Here is a 12,314-nt window from a genome sequence, read left to right on the forward strand (position 1 = left end):
GCCCAAAATTTAGAGAATCTGAAACTGTGAAACCTCTCTAATGCACTGTAAGAAATGTTACGTATAATGGGTTTGTAATAATGCCACAATAAACGAGAAATTCCCTTAAGATTTCTTTAAATCTTATGAAACATTTTGCGAACTTCCCCAACAATAGCTGCGGAAAATTCAAGTGTTTTAGATCACTTAAAAATTTCAGTAAGGGATATAAGAATCTATTCTATCTATTCTATAGCAAATCGATTTTGTATGAAAACCTACTCCAGTCCATAGATACAGGACAAGATAGCACGATTTCGACCACGAATAGACCACGAAAGGTGAAAATTTTCATCAATTTGAAATCATTTTTGGTGAACGAAAATTTCACCTGCCGGAATCGTTGCATCTACTGAACCTACTGAACCTACTTCGATCTGACTCCCCGACCCGCACTCGCTGCACCCACGGGTCGGAGTCACTTTTGCCAGCGTGCACCTGCTGGACCTATTGAACCTACTTCGATCCGACTCCGATCCGGACCCGCGGGCCCCCCATTTAGAGTCGCTTATGGCAGCGTTCACTGAACCTAATTCGACCCGACTCCGATCCGAACTCCCCTCACAGGATAGAGTCGCTTATGGCAGCGTTCATCTACAGGAGCTGCTGAACTTACTTCGATCCGACTCCCCAACCTGAACTCGCAGCCCCAAGGGACAGAGCAGCTTATGGCAGCTTTCACGTACCGGAATCGTTCCACCTACTGAACCTACTGAACTGAAACTTCGATCCGATCCCGACCCGAACTCGCAGGCCCCACAGGATGCAGTCGCTTGTGGCAGCGTTCACCTACTGGATCTGCGGAACCTACTTCGGACCCGAACTCTCTGCACCCACGGATCGGAGTCGCTTATGCCAGCGTTCACCTACTGAACCTACTTATCCCTTTAAGTCGACGCGAACCCACTCGGATCACTTACGGATGGCTCCGATCCGGTAGGTTCGGGTCGATCCGCGCATCACTATCATGGCAGTAGTTTAAAAACATTGAAAACGCACAGTTTCGCTTTGGTGGTTTGCCTCGTTACGCATCCTCACGAAAAAAAAAACAACCACCTTTGCCATACGCATACGTACGCCACATTGAACTTGATACGATGAAACCACCTTATGGTCGGAAGGGACGGGGTGTTTGTGTCCCCTTCTTCTACCGGTCCCGTACCCTGCCTGGCCTGCCAGTGCAAAATCACAACATTCCGCAAACCTCCCCGGGTCGGAACCCGTTAGCTCGGCCACTAATGGGCACCCTCGGGACCAAACGCGAAACGCCACCACGCATCCCAACGATCAATCGGGCGAACTCGGACAAATTACACGCTTACACCTACCTCCCACCGTCCCAACGAAGCGTTATTAATTATGCGTTTGTAAACAGTGAACCTCCATCGGTGAAGAGTGTAACGGAAGCAAAACAAAGGCGTAAGGGAAGGTAGCTAACGCAAACAAAGCAGAGGCAGAAGAAACTAATCTCACTTTACCGATTTGCGGCAGGCATCGCAAAAGCAAAAAAAAGCGCACCACGTGTGCGACGAAGGAATCCCTTTCTCTTTGGTTAAGTTCCGTTTTTTTTTCGGGCCGTATGGTATCCCATTCGCACAATTGGTCGATCGATCATCGGTATTGATCGTGGTGGAGCAGCTTTCTTCGATTGGTTGCGAAGATTTTGCATACTATTATTAAGCTGGCCTCTGATGGTGGGGGGAAACTAGTTCCCAGCCAAAGTTGCTACAGATTCGTTAGGGTTATTATAAGATTTAGTTTTCACTTTTAAATATTGAAGTGGATGGATTGGCCACTAACATTTGAATAATTGGAAGACAAGAAAATAAATCCACACGAAACAAGAAGCGCTTACAGCGTTTGCATCATAAAAAATAGATTAATTTTAGCCATTCCAAGTTTCCTGCCTGAATTTACCTATACATCGTCTATTGTGCATAGATGAAGCTCAATCAATTGCTTGAGAAAAACTGTTTCCAGAAAATAGTCGGAAAGGAAGCGAAGATGCTTGACACCTGGGACCCTCTGTGATCTAATATTTAAACAAATTCTCCATCTTTTAAAGGATCCAAGTTCCCACCCATCGACTGTAGACGTGATCATAAAGTGCAACAAAATCTAAAGTTGAATATCACGAACAAAGTGACTTCATCCTTTCCCCCGGCAAGCCGGGACAATCAGTCTAACGGTGAAGAAGTACCTGTACAAGATGGACATTGTTAGGCGAAAGTGTCAGACAAGACCAGTTGCATCTGAGCTTCTGTTCCGACGAACCGGAGACTTTACTATCGCCTATACTAAAAAAAAACTATCGCCAGAAAATAGTCAGAAGAGGAGCGAAGATGTTTGATAACAAACAAATTCTCCATCACCTGGAGGACCCAAGTTCTGACCCATCGACTGTAGACGTGATCATAAAGTGCAACAAAATCTAAAATTGAAGATCACGAACAAAGTGACTTCATCCTTTCCCCCGGCAAGCCGGGACAATCAGTCTAACGGTGAAGAAGTACCTGTACAAGATGGACATTGTTAGGCGAAAGTGTCAGACGAGACCAGTTGCATCTGAGCTTCTGTTCCGACGAACCGGAGACTTTATGGTCTTTATCGAAGAGGAGATACACTTGACCCAAGATGGAAACGCTTGTTGTCAGGTACTTCACGTCAACCACCAAGCAAATAAACGTCGATGACTTCCACACCAATCTCTCTCTTGACGTGGTTGACGATCATTCTTTCATCATCTTTTCTTTTGGGAATTCCAGTTGATCATCCCAAGAATCATGCAATCTTTAACTCTGACCATGTCGACCAATCATGAAAAAATATTATTGAAGACGATGAACTGCTTTACGGGCCAATATTTCTCAGATTAGATCAACAGCAACCTCTAACAAGGTTCTAACCCAACAAATTTGCACCATAAAGCATGTCCACGAAAAACTCATCAAACAAACTTTACAGCAAGACATTTCCCACACCAAATCAAGAGTCACCTCCACTTTAACCTCCTTCGTTAAAAAAAAATAGATCACATCCACAGATTGTGCCAATTTCTGTGCTTCGCTAACATTTGCTAACCAAACATCCCACACGGCAACATTCAATCGATCGGCTGTTCGAATGTTCGCCAAGGGTGTGTGCGTATGCGAGAAGGAGGGTTTCCTCGGTTTCAGCATAAAAACCATTTGCAACCTGAAAGTCAACCCACCCCAACGAAAACCAACCCATCCGATTCCATCTATGGAGCGACAATCCAGGCTCGGGGTACCAGATCCGCCTAAAACCCACGCGATTCTCCGCTTGTGGCAAAGTTAGGGAAGAACAACGAAAAAAAGAAGTCTATCGTAATGGCGTTAAGTTTGGAAAAGAATTCCTGACGCACATCCATCTGGTGAGTATTGCTCAGCGAGGAATACAATAAGGAAGTTGAAACTCCCAGTCATAACCAGTCCCACAACCATTATTGCGTTTAGTATTTTTCACAAAAAATCGTACTCTATTCACAAGAAACGACTCGGGTGAGCTGAAAGAATTCTTGCAAATTATTCCATCTTGCACACATTGTAGCTCATTTTTCAACCTTTCGTCTGTTTTGCTTCCACGGCGGTAAATCGATCATCTGAACAGCGCGCCATGATACTAAACGCCGACGCCGGTTTCTCGTTTTAACTATCGAACGGTTCTACCACTCGGACACACTCGGTCGCCGCCGTCTCACCTCGCTAGGGATGGTAATTAAGCTAAGCCCAACCATCGTGGGACAGCCGGCGGTACGAAACCGCGGCACAGAACAACATGTAAGGTAATTAACTTAGAACACAACGATTGGATGCGCGCAGCCAACTTTAGCCGCCGTGCAAATATGTATCATCTACGGCGTGCGATATTGGAGAGACTAGGCGCTTTTTTGTTTCGTTTTATGCGCGTTCCCCACGTTTTCATGCCTACGCCCGGTCGGTCCGTGAGCATTAAATTGCTTAAAATGCAGACAAATGAAGAGGAGCGCGCGGCAATGTCCGGCGAACCGGTGGCAGGTTGTTGCATGTGTAAAATCACCTAACTTTTGAAACGTTAATGAATGAATAAATCCAAGAATGAGCAAAGCGTGAAGACATGCGCAAAAAAAAATACAGTATCCACTCCATCTTGAACAACACTCAAACATGAACCACAACAACCGCTTTGGCATCGTTGCTACCAGGAGAAGGAAGACATCGAGATCGCTTCCTTTAACGATCGCCAGTAATCGCTCTGCTTGGTGCTTTGAATCGGCTTTTTCTCATTCTTCTTGCCTGTGCAGCTGTTTTTTTCCCCCCGCTGCTGGTGATGCATTCTGTTCATAATTTCAGCTCCATTGGCCACAACGAAACGCCCCCAACCAGCGGGCAGCGCCAAGTGTACATTCTGCGGCGCATGGTGGGTTATTGTTTTACCGCATGCAATCTTCATCGGCTGCAGTCTTACCGGTTCATGCAATCGTCTGTGGCCAATGACCAGCACCGTGGCTGCACTGCCAATTATCAGCCCTCGGTTCACCGGACGGACCGACGAACGAAAGCGTCATACAGCGTGTCGAGATCGGAAACTGGGCAGATAAGTAGGTTTACTGCTTCTGACAGCTCTCTGGCCAGCAGAAGTTGAGCTATTTTTAATATTTCAAGCCATTTTAGACATGGATTCTGTCTACAATATAAAAACACATTTTAGAATCCGCAATTTTCATGGAATTCTCAACAGATTTTCGTAGCATTTAAGGTGTTTTCCACAAGATGACTTCACTTTAGACCATCAAATTAAATTCGTAGACCTAACAGAGTAAATTCATCTTAATTTAGGTAGGAACATCAATTTCCAACTTCAATTATCACGAGAAATAAACATTTTAATGATTTTACTGCTTCAGACAGCTCTCTGTCCAACAAAAGTTGAACAGTTCTTGATATTCCAAATCATGCTAGGCGTAGATTCTATTTTTAATACAAACACATTTTAGGGTTTAGAACTTTCTTGGAATGCTCCACCGATTCTTAAACTTTTTAAGGTGTTTCACTTAAGAATACTTTATTTTAGACCATCAAATTAAACTCGTGGATATAACATAGGAAAATCATCTTAATTGAAGTTGAAATATCAAACTATCACGAGAAAAAAACATTTTAATAAGTTTACTGGTTCTGACAGCTCTCTGACCAAAGACTTCATTTTAGACCATCGACACAAATTCGTGGATGCAACATAGTAAAGTCATCCTACCTGGCGTTGGGACATCCAAACCCAACTTACATTACCACGAAAAATATTCCTTTTAATGTGTTTACTGATTCTGAAAGCTCTCTGGTCAGCAGAAGTTGTGCTGCTTTTGATATTTCAATCCATTTTAGACATCGATCATATCTACAATATAAAAACTGGAATTTTCTTGGAATGTTCTAACGATTTCCTTAGCATTTAAGGTGTTTTCCACAAGATGACTTCATTTCAGACCATCAAATTAAATTCGTGGATAGTAAATTCATCATTTTTGAAGTCTGGACATAAACATTTTAATGATTTTACTGCTTCTGACAGCGCTCTGTCCAGCAAAAGTTGAACAGTTTTTGATATTCCAAACCATTCTAGGCATAGCTTCTATTTATAATACAAATACACATTTTAGAATCACGGATTTTCTTGAAATACTCCACCGATTCTCATACAGTTTTAAGGTGTTTCACATAAAAATACTTCATTTTAGACCATCAAATTAAATTCGTCGATGTAACATAATAAATTCTTCTTGATTGAAGTTGAAACATCAAACTCCAACTTAAATTACCACGAGAAAAAAAAACATTTTATTGCGTCTCATCATGAGTATCGCCAACACACATAAAAACGTCAGTAAGATTTCCCTGGAATTGTTTTTCCATCCAACAATCCATCCAACGGAGTAGAACATTGGATGTAATGATCACCGACAGCAAAAAGCTCCTCAATCAATTTTGCACGGCCTGTACACCCACCGGCCCCAATCGCAAATTGCATCCCATTTCACGACACTTTTGCTGTTTAGTGCATCCGGTGGCAAACCAATTTCCCCGAGCGCCCTTTCATTGCCGATCAGTCGAACGAGACACAATCTCCCCCTGTACCAGTTGGCAACGGGAAGGAGTTTGAGATATAATATCCCTATTCAGTGTTGTACAAGTAGGATCTCCTTGTTATGCATACGAAACTCAACAGTAAGCTCACCGTTGCGCCGTGGAGTTTTAGGACGCATCTAATCATCGTCACCAACGGCACCGATGTGTGCGCAACTGTAAAATAAGCGATTGGTCGAATGTTACACTAGTGCGCGCACAGATAAACCCGGCCAGTCGCACCTAATGGCTGGCAAAGTCTGTTAGAGGCACTTTCTGCAAAAAAACTAAGCGGTATCAGTGTTTCCATAAAGTGGTGGCCCCATCCGAGTGAAATTGCACCAATTTGCCAATTTCTTTACGATCCGCACTTCCGCTGTTCCGCCACCGCCGCCACGGACGTGTGTGCCGTTCGGGTGCATTTCACACGCGTGTGTTTTCTCTCATTTTTATACAATCGCACCTAATAACCTTTTTTTTTTGTTGCGCTCCTGATACTTCACCTTGATCGCATCCCCGGCCCATGTTGCACCCCCCGCTCCCGAAATACACCGAGTGATTGATGTTGTAAAAAGAAGTGGGAACAAAAAAAAACATACGTGTTACCACCCTGGTGTAATGTGGCCCCGGGGGATGAAAAATCGGCTGTCGTCTCCGTCAGACAATAAACAAGACGATTGAATGGAAAGAGGTAAAGGTTTATCTGACCCATAACTATCTTAATTTAAGCACGGTGGTAAAACAATTTGATCCACAGTGTTCATACAAACCGACAAACGACTCGCATATCTTCAATTTTACGCACCACACGACTGGAAGGGGAAGGAACATATTGGAATGACCGGAGAAATAATTAGAATAAAAGTGATGGACTCTCGCACCACGGTATCAGGAATTTCGTGCATCTAATTATCGCTTCGTAAACAAATACTTGGTCGGTCAACTTTATCCACTCCACGCACGCACCTGTGTCGGAATGCCCGAGAGTGTCTGAACCGGCCGGGGCACGGCATGACGTTGCAAATCCCATCTATCCAAATAGATCAACCCAGTGAACATCGCCATCCACCACCCAACCCATCTGTACGCCGATGGGTACGCCGCAAAGTCTACGATCCACGGCTAATTTCCGCGATCCGCTTTCTTCGATAAGCGATCCGCTTGTCCATGTGCTCAGCACAGCCAACGCCTAATGAGCGATGGAAGTGATGCTGCGGCGCAGCAACCCATCGAGCGTTTCTTAATCGTTTCCATACGATACACGATGGGGACGGTGTGGCTTCCAGTCTGTCTGGCCGGGGCTAGTTTCACCCCTGCTGATGATGCATGAAATTGACAGCTGATGGACGGGTACGCCTCAGGGAATGACTTCACCTTGCGGTACTTGTTCAAGGACTCTGTGAAATTTGAAGTAGTGATGTGGCGTCCGTGGAGTTCCGTTAAGGGCGGGTTTTATGCAGACAAACCAGATACACAACTACACACCGATCGGTCACCAAAGTATCTGAAGGTATGGGTGTCCCGGTACGTGAATGGAAAGTGCACCGGTTTTTAATATCGTAACGCAGGAAGTCAACGAGAGGGAGAGCTCGGGTTCTGATGTAAAGAAAGCCGGATCCCCAATGTACCGCACCGTAGTGGAGGTGATAGCAGAGGAACTCTATCAAGGGAGAGGGGAACTCTACTGTAGTTGCTCCAATGAAACGCTTAATAACTATTCTCAATATGGACACTCTTATTAGGCTGTCTTCCCTTTTTTGGGGAGCAAATTCATCGAGAGGCTTCGGGCACTAAATGTAAGAAGTGTGATGGAATTTGATGGAATATAATTATGATGGAATGCGTGAAATAATTTCCCTACCAAAACAGGAACCTGTACAGCTACATAACAGTACAAATATTGGAAGACATCTTAAAACGAATGGATAACTTCCAAGTCAAGTCTAATATGACTGTGTCTCGTCGTGTCTAGAATCGAATGAAGTAATACAACAATGTCCTACTTTTGATCCATGATTAGATAAAATCAGACTAGTTTAAAATGTTATCCAATCTGCTCTACAATATCTTAACTCTTAAACGATACCTTTTTAAAATGCATCATTATTTCCCCCTTTTTTTTCCTTATCAGCCCCGTGCAATCGCGCGTTGATGTTTAGAAGAAATATTACTGCAAACCGTTCCATTCCATTTTCTACCTCGCCGTTCGTTATGTGCTGGAGAGCAGGCATGAAAATTCATTCGTTCTTCAAGCGAAATAAGCGAAACACCTTATCCCGCTTTGGCGCACGTGTCGACGGTCGTACTGCAATAAACAATATCGTTTGCTTCTCACCTCAGCATGGGCGCTCAGGGCGGCCTGCATGCGGGAGAGCACCACATGCACGTGGCGGCCCAAAGGGAGCAACACAATAGCGGTAAATGCATAATTTGTCCATCATTTATGAATTCATCCCTCGCGAACCCTCAGTCTCGCAACCCCGGCTCGTGTGCCGGTATCACCGCAAGACTATAACAAAATCGAAACTCAGCATCTTTCCCACACCTTACCGGGGGCTTAAAATGCTATGAAATAGCATTTCATGCAACCGTTCCCGGCTGTCACAATTCCTCAGCGTCTCCCAACACTGTCTTTAATGCAACAAACATACGGAATCCGTGCAGTTCCGTCCCTTCCTTATGCTTCGGTTTTTTTTGTTGGCCTTGGGATACGGGGAAATGGTTGGTGTGGGCCAAGCTGTCGCGTGTCGTCAAGCAACTAAACACCGAAACTGCAGTCCCAAGAACTGGGACACGCTAACCAAAGAACCAGTTCCTTCCTACATAACGCGACTCCTCTCCCCCTTCTTTTGATGCGATAGCCCTGGACTGTCCGCCTAACAGAACCGAACATTGAAAAGTGTAATGCTGCAAGTAACCGCTATACCGCGGGGTACACCCGCTGACATATTCCAACCCTAAACGACATCAGATGTTGTTTGGAAATTAAATGCATAAAATCAACGTCGCTTGAGGCCAAGAAAATGGTGTTTAACTTCAACAAGAAGGGAAGAAGATTTTAGGCTGTATCAACTGGTTTTTCCTTCACGCTTAACTTCATCGCTTCAAAACTCTCCCATTTTCCACCGCACACCACCAATTCGATGCACCAGAAACGAACGAGGCACAGCTCCGTTAAAGCAGAGCATTCGAACGTGCAGATCTTGACCGTGCGCCGCGACGGGTACCGTCTTCCGTTATGGATTATTACTATCATATCGTTATGAAGGTGGTAGCAGATATGCCGAGTAATCCAGCGAGATTACTAAACGACGATTTTCGGATCGTTTGCCATCATTATACGCGCATTCGAAGCCTACAATGAAATCGTTATAATGATGATCACGCACCGATCCACCGACGTTCGAACCAATTTTGGTGTATTCAAATTGGAGATGATTATTAGTTGGTGCGCTTGTGCGTCTTATTGGGATGGAAATCGGTTTTCATAAATGGAACCATCCTCATCTCATATGACAGCAAATGCTTTACATAAATATTTTATAATTATCGGTCTGTTTTCTTGGTGTGTGAATATTCTCAACTTTTCGGTGCTTCCAATGATATCTCTTCGGGTACGAATATAACCACGCGATAGAGAATACCAACGCACCACATAATCCATACGAATGACTGCGGATTACTGCATCACAATCAAGCTAATTGGTGTCGGGTTGTGCCGATGACTTCACACCAACAAAGGGACGACCCTCTATAACTCCACTTCGCATCCTTTCCAAGCGCATTTTTTAATCCGGCAGCATATGCTTGTGCCCTTTTTTCTTTTTCCCTCATGTGGGCCATATTGCCGTATTGCATCGCACCGCAGACTTTTGTGACTAGCTGACCTAAAAATACAAACATACACAAATCCATTAATACGTTACTTCCTTCCTTTACCGTCACAAGCTGCTCCCGTCCCCGTTCACGATTATGTGCGAAGTGTTGTCATCGTGTGTTGCGACCATTACGACCATTACGGTATTACGGGTGCCCGTGAGTACGTACACCCACCCGAAGGTCAAGGCGATGCGCAAACCACAAAACCACGCGCAATGATAAAAACCTTTTACCTCGCTGCGTGCACTAACACTACGAGCGCAAAAAAGCCGCTTTTGGACCGGGATTTGCGCATGTGGGGAAAGAAATGGTCACAAATCAGCCCCGACGTAACTGCTGCGTTCCGAAAGGGAACGCTTCCAGGTGGCTTTCGAGAGGGGCAAAATAAAACTGGTTCCGGACCAAACCGGGACCGGTTGTTGTTTTAAGGTTAGCTGCCCGTGTCTGCGTGTACTTTGGAGATTCAGTTCTTTAACGGGCGCGGACACTTTACTAATGGCGTACAGATGCCTAACCGGAATAAGTGATTACACCATTTTCTGGCGAAGGGTGAGACCATTCTAGGATGGGGAATGCGTCTTAAAGTTGCTCAAATATAATTCTTCATCTTTTTAGCGTTCATTTGGCAGGATTCATATGATATGTTTGAAAAACCCTCAAAAACATGCCGGCTCTTACCGAAATCTTCGAACCTAAAAGTAAATATCAAACGAAAATGATCACTTCCTCCTTTTCCTTTTGATCATTCACATCCCGTTTCAGTACGTACCTTTTTTCCTCGCTAATGGTTGTGAGCTGCAACAAATTCCGCCTATTGTTTCCGTCGATTCGATCGCGAAGTTGATCGATTTGACTGTCGGCGAATGTAACAACCCCCGACGAACCTTTCAAGGTGTTGCGAAGTTTTGATGTTGGGGAGGTTCGCGATCGATTAAAGCTTTTCACAACCCTTCGCTTCCGGTGGGACAAGAACACACACACGCACAAACACACTGAGACGTTTAAAATCTGCACACCATCTTTGGGACCGGTGCGCACAGATGGTGCAATGTGAAGATGATGAGCACGAACACAAAAAAAAAATCTCACTAGCGCTCTTCACAGTTGTAACATTTCGTTTTCAACACACAACTCACTTTTTTCCCTTCTGCACCGCACACAGTAGGCTCTGGAAATGGAAGGGTACCGAAGGGAAGGCCCAAAAAAGGTAATGATTTTCACAATTCAAAAGTAACAGTGGGGCGGAAGATGAATCCCCCCTACTCCCGGCCAGATTCGTGGCCAACTCAATCGTTTTCCAATCGATTATGCTCGCACCGCGGCGGGTAAAAGTGGGAGAAATTTTGCACGATTTGTTGCACGACTGTTTAGTTGCAGGTAAGGACCGGAAAGCGAAGAAAGTAAAGCGCCCAACAAGAGGACGAACAGCAGCAACTGCGGGCGCAACCACAGCTCAACAACACCGTACAGACCCCGAATGCATCCAATTTGCATACGTTTTATGAAATTGGCCGTCTCGCGAGATTTGCGAATTGGCAAGAAGTCTTCTTTTTTTTGCTTTCTGTCTGTTGCCACCTACTTTCGCGCTGCTCACAACAATATCGAATGCAGATTAAGGATTGTTTCATTCGGTTGTGTTGGTAATTATTTGCCATTTTTGTTTTGTTTTTTCGTTACACAGGTACTCGTTTTTCTATTGCGACTGTTGTGAAGATGCAACGCGGCTTGCGTAAAACGCTATACATTTCTTTGGTGTTCAATCGCCCGCCCATCACCCATGACCCTGAAACGAATTGAATTTTCCAAGGCAGAGAAAAATGACATCACCCCATGGAGGAAAGAAGGTTTACAAAAATCTCTTTAGCAAACGGCACACATCGCCTTCATCGCCCACTTCGATTGCAACAGCTGCAAACACGAGAAGCAACCCTTCGGTCCACAGGTTCGTGAGTATTGACTTGTCGTAGAATGAATCACCCTACGGGAATTGGATGGAAACACCCCAAAAATGGAGGGATTGTGTAAAGGAACGAGCATTTCTTTTTTCACAGTCACAGATTTTCCTTTTTCTCGCATAACATTCATTCGCGACGACCAACATTTTCTGTTGTTGACTTCTACTTGAAGCTGGACCATCACAACAAAGGGACTTCCCCCGCACACAATGCACAATTTATCGCACTCAAAGAGACACACACAAACACACGCGCGCATATTGCGTCTTCACTGTCATGTCCAGGGCCATTCTTTTCCTGGAAAGCAGCGGACGGTGGC

The 12,314-nt window shown here is 44.7% G+C and overlaps 1 protein-coding gene across 1 annotated transcript in view; it reads right to left on the bottom strand.

The window, feature by feature from the left end:
* The window catches only part of LOC128301944 (WD repeat-containing protein 47), a 63,141-nt gene extending 52,003 nt beyond the window's left edge, over positions 1-11,138 (bottom strand). Inside the window, exon 1 of the mRNA XM_053038626.1 lies at positions 10,810-11,138. The gene's annotated coding sequence lies outside the window, so the exon portion shown is untranslated. The remainder of the gene's footprint in view (positions 1-10,809) is intronic.
* Positions 11,139-12,314: the final 1,176 nt, after the last annotated feature.

Source organism: Anopheles moucheti, chromosome 3 (assembly GCF_943734755.1).
Source record: "Anopheles moucheti chromosome 3, idAnoMoucSN_F20_07, whole genome shotgun sequence".
Classification (NCBI taxonomy): domain Eukaryota; kingdom Metazoa; phylum Arthropoda; class Insecta; order Diptera; family Culicidae; genus Anopheles; species Anopheles moucheti.